Source organism: Camellia sinensis, chromosome 4 (genome assembly GCF_055761805.1).
Source record: "Camellia sinensis isolate YWXY chromosome 4, ASM5576180v1, whole genome shotgun sequence".
In the NCBI taxonomy this organism is placed as follows: Eukaryota; Viridiplantae; Streptophyta; class Magnoliopsida; order Ericales; family Theaceae; genus Camellia; species Camellia sinensis.
The window spans coordinates 145,148,570-145,165,191 of NC_138964.1; positions in this window are offsets into that span (position 1 = coordinate 145,148,570).

The window sequence follows — 16,622 nt, forward strand, 5'->3', positions numbered from 1 at the left end:
GGTCAGTTACAAGATAAGGCAGCGATGATAATATAGTTGTGGGCAGTTATGATCTTTTGATTTAGGGTTATACATCTTGAGGATGGGATTTTAGTGTGACAGGTAGTGACCATTTCCGAAAATTGTTTTGAAAAGTTTTAATGAATTGATTTTTCTCAAAATTTTGCCTTTTCAACTTAGACTATTTCATACCAAAAAAGGAAAATTTTTAGTACTCGCAACTTTAATTCTATTGATTTCAACACAAGTACATTCTCCAACTCTTTGATTTAAATCAAAGTTGTTTTTATATCATAAAACTTTAAAAGAAAGATCAAAGCAGTAAAACTAGGGACACAGCTAAGTCAGGTAGCTCTATGTCTTCTGCTTGCTTATGGAAGTTTCTATAGGTAAAGATGGCCCAACTTGCTCTCTGTCCTCCGTAGCACTTTATACTCCTGTTATAATGGAATTATATTTGACTCTTTGATTGTCTTGATTTTGAACCTTTTTAGTCGATATTTGAGTCTTGGTTGAGGTGTTACTATAGTGGTTGGGTGAGATTGAATCAAAAACTCGAAATTCGAATAGTTGTTATTGAGTAGTTTTCACTCTTTTATCATTTTCTCTCTCCACACTTTGAATCTTTATGTGAGGCTAGAACCATTGGAAAACTTACTTCCGTGGCTTCAATTTGGACACATGAACAACCCTAAACAGAGTTCGGACGAGAAAAATATACCTGTTTGAAATTTGTAAATCTGTGCTGTGAGTATAGTGTACTCGAGCACAACTTTCGACGCTCGAGCGTACAACGTAGAATCAGATCTTTAAAAACTACTTTTTGGATCAAATCTCTTCATTTCTCACTTCCCTTTCTCTCTCCTTTTCTCATTTTTGGTTTCTTAAGCTTTGTAGGCTTGATTTCATCTGTTTCTATACATCTTTGACCCCTAGTTCCATATACCAAAACGTAGAGCACGACGATGGCTTCCATTTAATCTCAACATATTGTTATTTCATTGCCGGTGATTTTTTCGACTTGTTTCCTTCTTGCTTCAAGAGGTAGGGTCTATTTCTTAAACTCAATATGAGTTCGGTAGTGTGTTTATGGTGTATTTTAAATATGTAGGTTCCATTGTTCTTGGATTGATTTTTGATGATTTGTTTGTAAGTTCAGGTTTGTTCCAAATGGGATTGTTAAGCTATGGTTTAGCTACAAAAGTTTATTTTCCACTTATAAAGAATGTATATGAGTCTTTAAAAGTGAAAAGCCCTAATTTGAAGAAACCCTAAAATGTTAGTCTTTTGAGGAAATTGTTAGATTATCCAGTCAAAATGTAAAAGAGGGGTTTATAAATGTTTTCTTGAAAAGGGTTGTGATTATGAAATTGGAGTTAATTTTTGTTGAAATGAGCTATTCCTTGCATTGAAATGAATTTTCAAAGAGGAAGGGAGTTATGCCCTAAAATGTAATTTTTGAGATTGTAAAAAGGAAATGGAATGAATGTTGAGAAATGTGAAATTGAAATGATAATTAAGGATAATGGTGGAGTTAGATAAGTATTATCACTCCCACTTGAGATTTTGAAAAAGTGTATCTTTAATGGAATTTATTTATCTGTTTAAATATATTTGTTTTGGGCTATCGGTGGAGGATAGCTATGATTGTTGTAGGAATTGCATGTTGACTAGGCAAACTGGACTGCTTATAAATCATGCATATCATGGAGCATGCAATGGATTTTGAGGATTTAAACTATATATTTTGGAAAGAGATTTTGGAAATTCTTGTGTTATGTTTTAAGGACATTTATTTCATTTTGAGAATCATATTTTGGATCACATGTATTGTGCTATTTGGAAAAAGTAAATAAAATGGTAAATTTTAGAAATGGTTATTGTAGATCATTGTATGCCGATTAGGTAAATTAAAACTAATCTCTTATCAGTTGTCATTGAATATGACTGTGTTTTAATACATTGTATATATATAATGTTTAGGAGGAGAAAGAGGATGGACTCCATTTAATTTAGTTGGCTTGTGTGTCCAAGGTGAAAGTCCCAAAAAACACGCATATACATGGGTGCCGATTCCGCGAACGAAATTTTTGTAAAATGGCAATGGTAGTGCTTGTATAGCCTACGTTTACATGGGTCCCGTTTAACGGTTTTCCATAAACGAAATTTCCATGAAAAGTTGTATTGGTTTTGGAAATTTACCCATTTCATTTATTATCATTTTGGTTTTGGAAAGAAATGATTTTAAACAGTTTTAGCAATGTATTTGTTGCTGGTTAACAATGTGTTAGTATTGGAATTGGCAATGAAATTGCTAGTTGGTATTGAGATACCTGGATTGACTTGTGGAAATTGATTTTTATATCAAACTAAGGTATTGAATTTGGAAAACGTTTTGAATAAACGAAAGATTTGGAAGACTAGAAAGAAAAGGTTTTTATAGAGATAGAAAGTGGAGTTGAGAATGCATTGAGCATAGTATATATGTATGTATTGCATTCATAATCATTTACACTGGTGGAGCATATTTAGTTTTTGAAATATTTCCTACTAGGCTTTATGCTCACCCTATGTGGCTGAAAATATTATTCAGGTATGCTTCTGCGGATGTGGACTGAGATGTTGAAGTTGTATTTGGAACCGTATAGGGTGGGTCCTTTATTTGACGGCCAATGGCCATTTTTGTATTTGTGGCCCTGTGCCATTCTTGTAAGGGTTACACCCTTTGTATATGTTGTAAGCCTTTGGGCATCTTAATTTGATTTATAACATCTTTGTATGTTTTTGTTACAGAACATCCATTTGACTTAGATGTTGTATCTAAGAATGTATAAAATTGGAATAACACATGTATTGTGTGCCTATATTGTATACATCTGCATGAGTATTGTTAGTTATTGTCTATCATAGGGTGGTTTACTCGCGTGGGCCAGACCTTGTAAATCCGAGGCGTGACAACTTGGTATCAAAGCTAACCGGGTTTGAAAACCTTGGGCTTACAGGAAGTGGTTAGCCATAATGGGTTTATCATGCTCGGTGAGGACATTTGTATATTGTGTGCTAAATGATAATATGCTTATATGTTGCATTTTAGGTGGGCATGGTGTTGAGACTCAGGGATATTATTCGGTGTCTAGTTGATTAACTTGGAGGTCTTATTGGAAACGCGTTTGATCATTGTTGTTTCTAATGAGAAATCTAAGCGAGTACTAGAACGAATGATTATCTTTGTAGACTTAGCGTGATTACATGTTACGTGTTATGTGGTAGATGGTTATGTAAATTAATTGGAGTCTCAATGGGGTTGTTTGAGAAATTGTTATGTGATTGTGTTGTGTTACTATTTTGAGAAAAGGTGCTAGTGTTATATATCCTAAGTTAGGTGTTTCCCTTCTTCTGGAAACACTTTGGATTGAGTAGTGGACTCGGAGTGGGCACCTCAGTGAGTGCTATACTGGTGATATGTTGTGTATTAGTATAAGTTATGAGTTGGTGATGGTTTGTCCTCAGTGACAATTAATATGTCTTTGAGAGACAGTGGTTGGATGGAGTTGTTATACTCATTTAAGTGACGTCATGTAGGTTTGGTGTGGGTCGTTAGTCCGTGGACTAGTATGTGTTGGAATTAGTTATGACCTTGAGTGGTCAAAGGTGTGGGGTGTGTTTCCCAATTGAGTGAATTGTTTTAAGTTTTGTAACATATGGAAGGGGTGTTAGTAGTGTTAGAGTTTTTAGAACACGAAGAGTTGGGATTGAGAGAAAAGTAAAGAAAGAGCTAGAGAGGAAAATAGAGAATGAGTGCTAAGTGGCGTGAGGATCATAAATAAGATGGGTGGGAAATGATACCTGGAGAAGCAGCGGGCTCCCTGCAAACTGAGTAGTTTCTTGCCGACAAAAAACATCAAGGTCCATCAAAGTTTCGGCCAATGCCAAGCCCATGCCGCTTTTGCCCTCTTTCAGACACTGGGCACTGTGATCAACCGGATGCTAGCCACGCCGACATAAGGGGCAAGAAGGAATTGTGAAAGCAGGCACAAGTAGAGAGCATGTTACTGGTAGCCTCGCCAGAGAAGGTCACTCTTGTCTCCAATAGCGGAAAACCGATGAACTAAACCTGGGATGTCCAACTCCCCATCGTAAGCCAAGGATCGAGCCTCATGCAAGAGGAGTCCACACATCCGTCCCAAAGCCTGGGCATGGCCAAAATGGGGCTGAGGCATAATTTCTTCGTCACACCGGGATTCCATCAATGCTTGAAATTTTTCGAATGTTGGACACATTTCTTGTGACCCGAAGCGAAACACATGCGTAATTGGGTTCCAGCACCAGACCGCGGCATGGAGGAATGGAAAACAAAGCGGGGTGCGGCTCAAAGGAAAAATAGTGTTTAGGCCGAAACAGCGAAATTTACCTTTTTCAAGTCGTCTAAAATGGTTATCCAGTCTCGGAGCCTACTGTTGAGAAGGATTTCCATTTTGAGAGAAAAATACCAAAGACTTGTTATTCTACTGAGAAAATAGCTTGGGAGCACCTTTTATAGACTTTGAGAATAAACAATGCATAACAGCTGGATCCCACTGGTTGACATCACTTTAAAAGCTGGTCGGCTCTCATTGGAGCCCGGCCGTGCCTATTTGGAGTCGGCCACCTCTCAATGACTTCCCAGATTAGAGCAGTTGCAAAGAGGGTAGGTTCTTGCCTTGTCGAACAAAAGCTCTGTTTGAGTCTTGTTTGCATCAAGTGTTGTTTAGTGTTTTTAAATTGTTTCCATTTCTTTTTCTTGTTTTTGAGTTGTGTTTTGTATTTTGTCCAGTTGTAGGTTGTTATCCGATTTAGGAATCAATTCAAGAGCAAAGGCAATCATTCACAGTTCTAACGCCTTGTACAAGATTATCATGCAACGGTTGTGCCATACAATCATCACATGCCATGCAATGCAAGAGAAGTCATCCAAAATTTTCTTTTCATAACAAAAGGGTCCAACCCTGATCATTATTTTACAAAAAAAACAAAACAAAAGAAAAGTCTTCAAAAATAAAATACAAGGATCTATTTGAAACTAGTTCTTAACTACAAAGCAAAAGAAAATAAAAGAACAGTGAATCATCAACCCATTTTCATCCTCTTCCACCTCGGTTGCGGAGGAGGTGAGTCATTGTCATCACTGGGACTACTGGACTGCATGTCGACCTCATCCCGCTCATCCTCAGGGGTCATGTACCCATTATAGAACTCCTCGGTCGACCCACCCTCTGCTTCGCACTGGGCCTCATGTCCCTATCCTCCCAACTGGAGCAGGTCCTACAGGTGCAGCGAGCGTCGGCTCAAGCTAAAAATAGCACTAATATTAGTATAGACTCAACAGAATAGTAGACAAGATGGCAGCAAAAGTGAACTATGAACAGAGTATACCTCAATTTCATGAGTAGCCAGAGCAGTTGGTCAATCATCCGGAGGAGGTCATCAGCATACACCTCGGGTACCTGCAAAAAGAAAAGAATTTGAGAACAGTGGCCAAAAATAATAGAGTACAATGGGAATAAATGAGAAAGTGTAGTGGACAGAAGTATAAAAAAGTGTGTACCTACTCAATGCCGGAAGCAATCACCAGCCTGTAGTCTCTCTCCTCGATATGCTTAAGAGGGATCTTCTTGATCACTCTATCCGACCGCATGTACACGACCTTAGTAGGAATCACAGGAAGCTCAAGAATAGGAGCTGCAGCGGAAGCACCTTCGGCAATGGCTGCAACAGCCTTGGAAAGCACGCAGGCCACCTCTCTGGTAAGCGGAGCCATCACCCGGGTCTGTAAGAACGTGATGAAGTCGCCAGGCTGGTGGTGCCGATCACGGTCCTCTCCCAACATAAGGAAGTCAATCTTAGGTCCGTCGTGGAGGTCATCAACTACCCTAATGCCTGGAGGAGAAGGATGTGGAAAGTCAGGATCTATTATGCCTCGCATCTGACGAATGAACCTTTCTCCTAGATAACAAGCTCGGCCAAAGGGACCCTCAAATAAAATCCTCATAGTAGAGGCATGCCATGTAGCAATATATCTCATCCTCGTTGCCTGAGAGATACCTGCCCAGGGGTGCCAATCAACTTGTGGAAGTAGGTATTAGATGTCAAAAGTCTAACTAGTATGGAAACAACGGTATGAGAATGACGGTGCAGTATGGAAACGACAATATGAGAATAGCAGTGCAATATGGAAATAGTGAAAACACTCCGAGGAGATGGAGCTATGTGGCTCTCCACTATGCCATGTCTGGATCAATAGGGATCCGACTACTAACCCCGACCCGCAGGCCAGTGAGCATCGAGAAGTCGTATGGGGGTCAGAGTCAGCTCCCCGATCGACAAAAAGTGGAACGAGTCTATGGTGTCCCACCATCGCTCCACCAAGGCCCCGTGAAGTAATGGGTCAACCCTCATCTGCACCAGTCCAAAGTAGAAAGGCCCGAAGCCAGCCGCGTCGACTAATGCAATGACCCCCGCAGGGAGCCTCTCATACTAGTGCCCAGGGCCAGAAATAGACCCATAACCTCTAATCCTCTTGGCTATCACCTGTAGTGTGGGAATGTTATCAGTATTCACAGTCCATTGAAAGGAATTCAAATAGGTTCAAACAAAGAGAAGAAATTGCTTACCGTGGAGGCATCGACGGGCAAGTGCTAGATAGGCTATCATAGTAAAATGTCCTCGTCAATCCCAGGGATATGGCCCTCTAATCGCAGGATACCATCCGGGGTCAGGGCGTGTGTACGTGGCTAGTAGGTGGCCACATCAAATGGTCTATCAGCAAGGGGAGGCAACTCCAGCTCAGTGATGGGAGGAAGGACATCCTCGACCTCTATGTCGTCACCTAGGGCGGCACCAATACCCACGACGGGGTCAGGGATGGGAACCTCATCGCTAGCCATAGTGAGAAAAGTGGAAAAGCAGAGAAAAGTGAGTAGGTGAGTGAGTTTGAGTGAAAAAACCCCAAAATCACAAATCCTAGGAAAGAGAAAATAAGAGAATGAAAAATAAGAGGAAGAGGGGAAAGTGTGGGTAAAGATGTGAGAAAACAAGAAAAACCAAGGGAAAATCCCAAAACTCAACCAAATCACTTTTTGTTTGGTTCAAAGTGTAGAGAGTGAGAAGGGTTTTACGAAAAAAAATTCACAAGGTTTGTTGGGTTTAGTGAAAAGAGGGAATATCTAGAGAAAAAGGAAGCCTAGGGAGAGAGAAGAGGGAATTTTGGGTGAGGGTGTGTGCAAAATGAGGGTTGGATTTTGTTTTAAACAACCACGGTAAGTGATTTTACCGAACTGCCCCGCTGCCACCATCATGAGCTGGCAGGCTCTATTTGAGCCCGGCTGTACTTCGTTAAGAGCCGGTTGGCTCCAAATGCAAACCCTGTTTTGATTTTTGTTTATTTCAGTGTGTTTCAGTGTTGGGTTTCAATTTGGTTTGTGGAAAAGAAAAGTGAAAAAGAAAGTAGAAAAAGGAAGGTAAAGAAAATAAAAAATGAAGAGGAGAATAATCAAGAAAATATATATGAAAAGGGAAAAGACAGAGCTTAAAAAATGAGGAAAGAGAAAAATGAAAAAGAAGGGAAAAAGTTTTTGTACTTTGCTCGGTTTTAATCAATTCAATTTGTTTAATCCATAGGTGTTTAAGATTTAATTTGTTTAATTCATGTTTTATTAGTTCGTAGTTAGGTAATTTGTTAATTAGTTTGAACTCATAATTTGTTTTGTTTAAAGTTGTTCCAAAGTCATAATTATTTCGTTACTCGCTTCGCTAATTCATGCTTTGGTCCATTTATCTCGTTGTTTTGAGAATTTGTAATGTTTTCCATTATTCAAGCTAAGTCTATTTTCAAAATTGGCAACCTTGCTCTTAAAATTTGCTAATTCGAGCCTAGTTTTGGATTTGTGCGTTTCTTTTTGAATTGTGGAAACTCGTGTTTATGCTTTATACTATTATCTTTGTGGACTTCATGGCTTTGTTTTTTGAGGCCTTCCCAAGGATGAGATAATTTCGCTCTATTCTGAATTTGTCTACTTCTTCATTGATTTGACCTCCTTATTTCGCATTAGACGCATTAGGTTTGTTATTTTCCTCAATGTTCACGCCTTTCCTCCTCTTGCATGAGACGCGTTAGGATTGTTCAACTAGGTTAAAAACATCGAGTGTGCCCAATGTTCACACCATCCTTTCCTCCTCTTGTGTGAGATGCATTAGGATTCTTCAACTCGGTTAAAAACATCGGGTGTGCCTGGTGTTCACACCATCCTTTCCTCCTCTCACGTGAGATGCGTTAGGATTGTTCAACTAGGTTAAAAACATCGGGCGTGCCCGGTGTTCACACCATCCTTTCCTCCTCTAGCATGAGATGCGTTAGGATTGTTCAACTCGGTTAAAAGCATGGTGTGCCCGGTGTTCACACCATCCTTTCCTCCTCTTGCATGAGACGCGTTAGGATTGTTCAACTTGGTTAAAAACCTTGGGTGTGCCTGGTGTTCACACCATCCTTTCCTCCTCTTGCGTGAGATGCGTTAGGATTGTTCAAATCGGTTAAAACATCGGGTGTGCTCGGTGTTCACACCATCATTTCCCTCTCTCGCATGAGACGCGTTAGGATTGTTCAACTCGGTTAAAAACATCGGGTGTCCCCGGTGTTCACACCATCATTTCCTCTTCTCGCGTGAGACACGTTACAATTGTTCAAATCGATTAAAAACATCGGGTGTGCCTAGTGTTCAAACCATCCTTTCCTCTTCTCGCATGAGACGCGATAGGATTGTTCAAATCGGTTAAAAACATCGGGTGTGCCTGGTGTTCACACCATCATTTCCTCCTCTCGCATGAGACGCGTTAGGATTGTTCAAATTGGTTAAAAACATCAGGTGTGCCCGGTGTTCACACCATTCTTTCCTCCTCTCGTATGAGATGCGTTAGGATTGTTCAACTCGATTAGAAACAGTGGGTGCGCCTGTTTGTTCACACCATCTTTCCTCCTCTCACGTAAGACGCGTTAGGATTGTTCAAACTGGTTAAAAACAGTAGGTGCGCCTGTTTGTTCACACCATCTTCCCTCCTCTTGCATGAGACACGTTAGGTTGTTGTCTCCTCGGTTAGAAACATCAGGTGCGCCTGGTGTTCACACCACCTTTCCTCCTTTTTTGTGAGACACGTTAGGTTGTTATGTCCTAGGTTAAAAACATCAGGTGCGCCTAGTGTTCACATCATCTTTCCCTCTTTTCGCGTGAGACGCGTTAGGTTGTTACTTCCTCGATTAAAAACATCAGGTGCACCTGGTGTTCACACCATCCTCCACCCCCTCTACGTGAGACGCAGTTTGGCATGGAGCTTTTCACCCTTCCTACATGAGACGTAGTTAGGCGTGCATTTTCTTACATCCTTTCTACGTGAGACGTTGTACTTTCTTTGTCCCTTTCACATGAGACGTGTTTATTTACTCACTTCTTTTCGTGTGAGACACGGCTTGATTTGTTTTGCTTTAATTTATGCTTTTGTTCAAACATTGCATTCCTGTTATGGTTTGTGGCATTGTTTCATTGCTTGTTACTTTCATTCAAGTATTTCATTGCGTAATCATAAGTTATTTTCTGCATATCATTGTGTACCTTGCCCTTGAACTACACTGATTTGATTCCTTGGAAAGGGATATGTAGGCAACCTTCGAGTTCAACCTTTGTATTTTGCTTTATTTTCTTGCCCAAGTCTTATGGCCTCGTCAAATGGGTCGCCTTTGGGCTTTGACCGCCCTATTTTTTACCGCCCGCAAGACTTGGGCGCTTTGTCCTACGCACTTGATGATGAAAGTTGCATCGTGTGTGATTCGAATTCTCAATGAAGGAACGTAAGCTCACGCTCTAGAACAATCCCAAACCCTCCATATTCATACTGTTCTAACCCCAGAAATTCATTTTTGAACATTGTGCCACCTCACACTAAGTTTAAAATAGTGGAACAAGGGAACACATTGAGAGTCGGCCGTGGCCATTGGGAGCCGGTCGACTCTCTTTAGCAACAAACACTGTTCTGGGCGGGAATCAGCCAACTGTCCATTTTTGAAGATATTTTCGACCTATTTTGCTCAAATTCTATAAATATGAACATATATCTCAGTGTTAGAGGTTGAAAAAATTTCAAAAAAGCTAAAACATAGTTAAGAGCCCCTTCTTCTTGTGCAAGCTAACTTTGCGATATTTGATCATCCATACACCATATCTATATACTACATACAACTTTGGAACCATAACTTAGAACCTTGGTTGAGCTTTGTGAATCACAATTCAAGCTTGAGTGTGTGCTTGGACCAAGTTTGGTTCACAAACAAGAGCTTACCTTCTTCAAAAGGTATAAGCTTACCACATTTCTATTGCTTTCATTTTTGTCTTTCTCTGCCTATTTCTTGTGTCTTTCTATTGTTTTGATCCTATTTCAAGTGTTGAAACTTGGGTTTGAATAGCTACCAAAGGATAAAGAGAGTTAACACCCTTTCTTGCACTCTACTTCATAGCTCACACCCTTGTTTTACACTCTTTTCTTTGCCTTTTAAACTGATTTTCAGAGTTTGAAAAATGCTAAAAAAAAATATGATTTGAGGTCTCAAAAATGGAGAGGTTAGCGACCTCTCCTTACTTTTGTTCACTAGCCTTGCATTGCCTTGTTCTTTCCTACTTTTTTTATACTCTTTAACATGATTTTTGGCCACTGTTTTAGCATATTAGGAGTTGTTTTAGGGGTGTCCTAATTTCTTTAATTAGTGTATGCTTTGAATATCTAGCTTGTTGTGTTATAAGTCCTCATATCTAGCTTGTTGTGTTGTGTCACCCATACTTTGATAGCTTTTTTTTGGTTAATTTTCATATCAAGAGTCTCATCCTAATAATCAAATTCATGCGATCATTTTTGCCACCTCCCTCTTTTCTTTTCTTTTCTTTTCTTTTTTTTCACATGAGAGTTATTTCAAATGATTTATAGTTATTCAAAGAATGGGAAAGAGACCTATGCTCAATGGCTTAATCTCTATGGAGGCTCATTGTCAAGGCATAGGCTCTCTCTCATGCCAAGAATCACTTCTCGTTTGATATTTCTTCTCATTTAGTGGACTTAACCATCACTTTGGACAAATTGATTAAAGAATGGAAAGGACTAATAAAATCGGCTTAAAATGAACAAAACCGACATAAAGAAAATGATTAGAGTTGGTTAGATTTGGCCGGACATTATGCCAAGTCCAATACTCCGAGAATTGTCACTTATCAATCCATGAGACATTGATGAGACTTGAGGCGTGTCTATTTCCCTCTTCGAGCCTTCATGATAAGAGGGAGGGGTGGTTTTCCATTACATTTATTCAATTTTGTCCAAATGTGTTCGAAATCATTAAGCCATCAAATTGTGTTTGTTGGTGGTTTTGGACTCAAAATCGTTCTTTTCTTGAGTTTCCTATGACAGAAAAGAGCAAAAGGGACAAACAGGGCCTAGAAAGGCTCTATTTGCATTGTTCTCACCTCAGAGCACAAAATATTTTTAGGCATAAAATTAGGGCACGGCCAGCACTTTTTTGACCTGGCTGGGTCTTATTTGGGGCTGGCCAACTCCCAATGTTTGGTAAGCAGAGTCCTTTTGGCATACACAGAGGGTAGTGGCTAAGGATGAGGCAGAGCAATCTGGGCAGATATAGCAGCTTCTGAACACTGTGCATGCGATCATTATGTCTCCTTATCGTTTGTATTAATATTATCATTATAATTATCATTGATGTAAATATTATTGTTGTTGCAATTTCATGTATTGTTGTTATGATTAGTATCGTCATCATACCCTTGTTGTAAATAGAGCTAGATAGATAGTTAATTTAGAATTCATTCGAATATGTAATAAGTTGCTAGTTTAGTTCAATTTATTCGTTTGGTGTTGTAATAGTTAGCTATTAATCTGGACACTTGGACATTTATTCGCACCCTCTTACATGAGGACAAATATTTAATAATTGTGTATGTCTTCCAACCCCCACTTCTTTCTCCTTTCTATTTACTCGCTTATAATGGTAGCATCATATTAACTTAGCATTCCCATGTTTGCATACACTCGTCTCATGTACATTTGGGTTCGGCTCATCATACTAACCAATGTCACATTCAACTTTCTTAAATGAATACGTGATTTGTCACATGTCTTGAATTGAATCATATACCATGCTAATAGCTGAGCCTATTTAATTGCATGATTATATATGTTGCATTAGTCATATTGCATTGTCTAGGATCATGCATTCTTTTTTTTCTTTTTTATTTTTTCTAATTGTTTTGCTTTGTTTGGCTTGCCTTAGAGTACTAGGTGAGCACTTATTGTTTTAGCATACTGCATAAATGTGATTGTTGTCATATCAAGCATGCTTTCCATGAGGCTAATTGTTTAAATGATATACTTGTTTGAATGCCGGTGGATGAAGGCTAATTGCTAAAATTGGGATAAATTGATTAATGTACAAACTCACATTTTCAAGCGACGAGTATCAAAAAAAAATTTCAAACAAACATGAAATCAAAGTGTTCCAACTTTTGCAAATTAGTCTATTCTTGTGTGCATCACTCATCTCTTGGGTGCTTGACGTCTGCTCATTTTTTGCGATTCAAAACTGGTGATCAATCAACTAAAGGGGGAGTACGCGGCCAAAAATGACCGTATGGCCGCTTACATGAAAACGGCAAATTCCTTACTAGCAAAATTTGACCATCATAAGCTAAACCAAATAACTCGTGATCAGAACACACACGCAAACGCCCTGGCTTGCCTAGCCTACGCCATTAACTCAGAGATTAAACGGACAATCGAAGTGGGTTTCATCCCTAAACCAAGCATTGGCCCTTCAGAAGAAGTCCAGATCAATGTCATAGAGTCAGGTCCGAGTTGGTTGGACTCCATTGCTGCATTCCTATCTTTCGAACAGCTCCCGTTGGATAAGAAAGAAGCACACAAGCTGCGGAACAAAGCCCTGCGATACTATTTGGACCCGCAAGGAAAACTTTACAAAAAATCCCTTTCTGGCCCGTACCTAGAGTGCGTTCATCCGGATAAAGTCGAGGGACTCCTGACTGAAATACATGAAGGTAGTTGTGGTGCCCATTCTGGCGGGCGCTCTCTGGCCCATCGAGCTGTGACACAAGGGTATTATTTGCCGACGATGAGAGCTAATGCTGAATGTTACGTCAAGAAATGTGAACAATGCCAGAAGTTTTCTCCCTTAACCCACCTGCCTGTTGAAGAGTTAAGCTCTATAACCAGTCCTTGGCCGTTCGCCCAATGGGGACTTGACATCGTCGGACCGCTAACTCGCGCCACGGGTAACTGTAGACGTCGCCCGAACGCCCCAGGAGGGTTAGTCCCGTTCTGTTCATTTGGGGTTACCATAGTTCGGACTCGACTTGTGTCACGGTTCTTAATCTGAACCAAAGAGTCCAAATCTGGCAAATCGTTTTGAGAAACAGATTTTTGAAAAAGTAGTGCCAAACATGGACTGCTTTGCCAGATACAGAGTCGCCACCTAAATATTTTAAAATGGGGGAATTTAGGAAACCCTGACTCGGTGCCGAAGGCCACATGTCCGTCATCACCGGAGTTGTCTCGGCTCGGGAGCTTGGGTACGATCGGGGAAGGTCAGCTATGAGCACCCCCTTTCGCCCGGTCCGAAGACCGGCCTCTACTAACGGTGATATCCGTTTTTGAAAACTTTACGTGTTCTTATCCCGTTATTAGCCTAGAATTACTATGTTATGCGCACAGCAAACAAGTATAGACTAGATTGCCTAATTTGGAAATAAACATTGCATATCCGTTCGGTTTGAAAATGCTTTGGAATTTGCTACTCGCAAGTAGGCTAAAATACGAATTTCAACGAGTTTTTTCCAACTCAAACAATCCAACCTTCACCCACAGGCATTCAAAACAGTTTAACACATAAGCATCTAGCCACATGTTAAGCATGCTGTCATGGCAACATTCACACTCATGCGATATGCTAAAGCATTAAAATACTTACATAGTACTCCATGCCAAAACAAAGAACTTGTTAGCAAACATGCATGATCCAAGTCCATGTTAAGTGCCTAATGCATCGCATACAAAATGTTGCTAGAATAGGCTCGGCTATCCTAAACATGTCATGTGAAAATGCACAACTATCACATATTCAGTTTAGAATTCGAAGTACAAATGCAGTTAGCATGATGTACCGAGCCTAATGCATGTAGTACGAATGCATGCATGCACACATGCGTAGCATAAGGTATGCTAAATTAAACGTGTCCTAATACTAACCATTAAAGCAGGTAAGTAAAAGGGAAGAAAGAAGTGAGGTTGGAAGACATACACACCACCCACACACACTTATTACAGATTTGCCCTCGCTCAGAGGGACCGAATAAATATTACAAATTAATTAACTACGCAAATTAATTAATATTACAAATTAACTAATCTAGGAAAACAGTAAATCGCCTCGGGAAGCGTGCCACCATGCATGGGTTGCCTCTGTTTTCCTTCCTTCACTCCTCTGGAGGCTGTCAAAACCTCAAGGTTGCATCCCTAGGCACTGGGGAGTACCACCGGCTGAGTGGAATCACCACCGGCACTGGTGTGTATCCATCGGCACAAAATTGAATCTGTCGGCCGAGAAAAGGTTGCCGGCCGGCACCTTACACTGCCGGTCGGCAAAGAAAGTCTGTAGGACCTGCAACTCACAGCAACAGAGGGCAAAACAAGGCATGGCAGCACAATTCAAGGCGTGTATGCATCAACCATATCCCTTATCATTGTAATGACTCAAAGGGGCATGTGCCTCGATTCTCGGACCATCAATCACGCATTTCCATGCATGATGGCCCAAAGAACCAAGTATGCAATTTTGGTTTCAAATATATGCAAACCAATCAAACAAAACTCCCAATCCCTATCACCCAAGTCAAGGGACAAGGAATGCATGCAAGATGCAATGCAACCTAGGCATACAAGCTAGGAATGCAACATGGCATGGCAATGAACTTGTGCAATTATGCAAGCATACATGTGGCAATGCAAATGGATGGAAAGGTGGTCTTATACATGAATTAGGCAGCTCTAATAAGGCCTAAAACAGTGGCCAAAGTGCTAAAAAGTGAGGGCTAAATGGCATACACACACACATGCACATAAGGACCAACACTTAAGCACAAATCAAACAACATCCAAGCACACTTGAAAGGGACAAACATGAACAATTAGCATGCAACATAAGCATTAAAATCATGCTAATATAACCCTCAAGGATCACTTAAATGGCATTCAAATGACTTAAAACAAAAGCATGAATAAGCACCAAAACACGGAGCATTGCTACACAAGCTTATGAGGCATTAAAGAGGCATGCAAGGCAATCAAACAAGCATGGAAATGGGACTGAAATGGCATATAGAATGATCCCAAATCACCAAAACAATGCAAAGATGCCATGCTACACATGCACATACTCAAGGCCAACAAGCCCAAATACAAAGGAGCTATATCAAGCATGCCAAGATCAACCCAAACGACTATGGATAGAGCTAAAACATGGCAAGATATGCACAAAATCTTCACAAGACTAAGCCTAAAACATGCTCCAACAAAGGCTAACAACCTAAGGCACATTAAGGCATAAACAAGGCATTACATGGCAACTATGCTAAGCATACATGGAGTTCCAAAACCAACTTGAAATCATGTTATATTATGGATATATAAGCATGAAAAACAAACCAAACATGCTCAACACACACTCAAGCATAGGCTTCCTTAAGAGGCCAAAACATGCCCTTTTCAAGGACAACAAGGAGAGGGGGTGGCCCTCTCCTTCTTGGGACTTTAAGGCATCATCTTCACCACTGAAATCCCTCAAGATTTCAGTGGTGAAGAGACCCCAACACCAAAATCCCGGAGCTAACACAAAATGGCTTAAAATGAGGCCTTTTGAGGCCTAAGGGTGGTCAACAACCCTCAAACAACAAAACACTCTTAATAAACAATAAAGAGGGCCTAAAAACAGAACTTTTTTATGTTATACAATAATCACAAAAACAGCTCTAAGATAGGTATAAAATCAATGCAAAAATGGGGGGGAAAGGGACTAGAATCTCACCCTTGAAGACCCCTTCACAAATGGTGCTCCAATGACCTCCTTTGGCTCCAAACCAGTCAAGAAACTCAAGAACAAGCCCTTAGAACCCTAGTTTCAAGAGGAAGGTGAAACACTAGGTGTTTGTGTGCAATAGTAAGACACAAAGCACCTAGTGAACAAAAGAGAGGGAAAGAGAGATAGAGTGTGTATCTAACTCTAACCCTAGAACTCAAACCCTAACAATGGCTGTTCTTACTCTCAAAATATCCTAAGTCTCTAACCAAGCCTCTCTTTTTTGCCTTAGAGAGAGCTTCTCTCTATATTGTCTTGTAAAGCTTACAAGACAAGCTTTGCAAGAGGGAGATCCCTCCATACACGTGTATGGAGGGGAGCAAAAGCAAGACAGCTGTCTAAATATCTGCAAAAGCAGATGAACAGCAATCGGCCGGCCAAAAATGCTATCTTG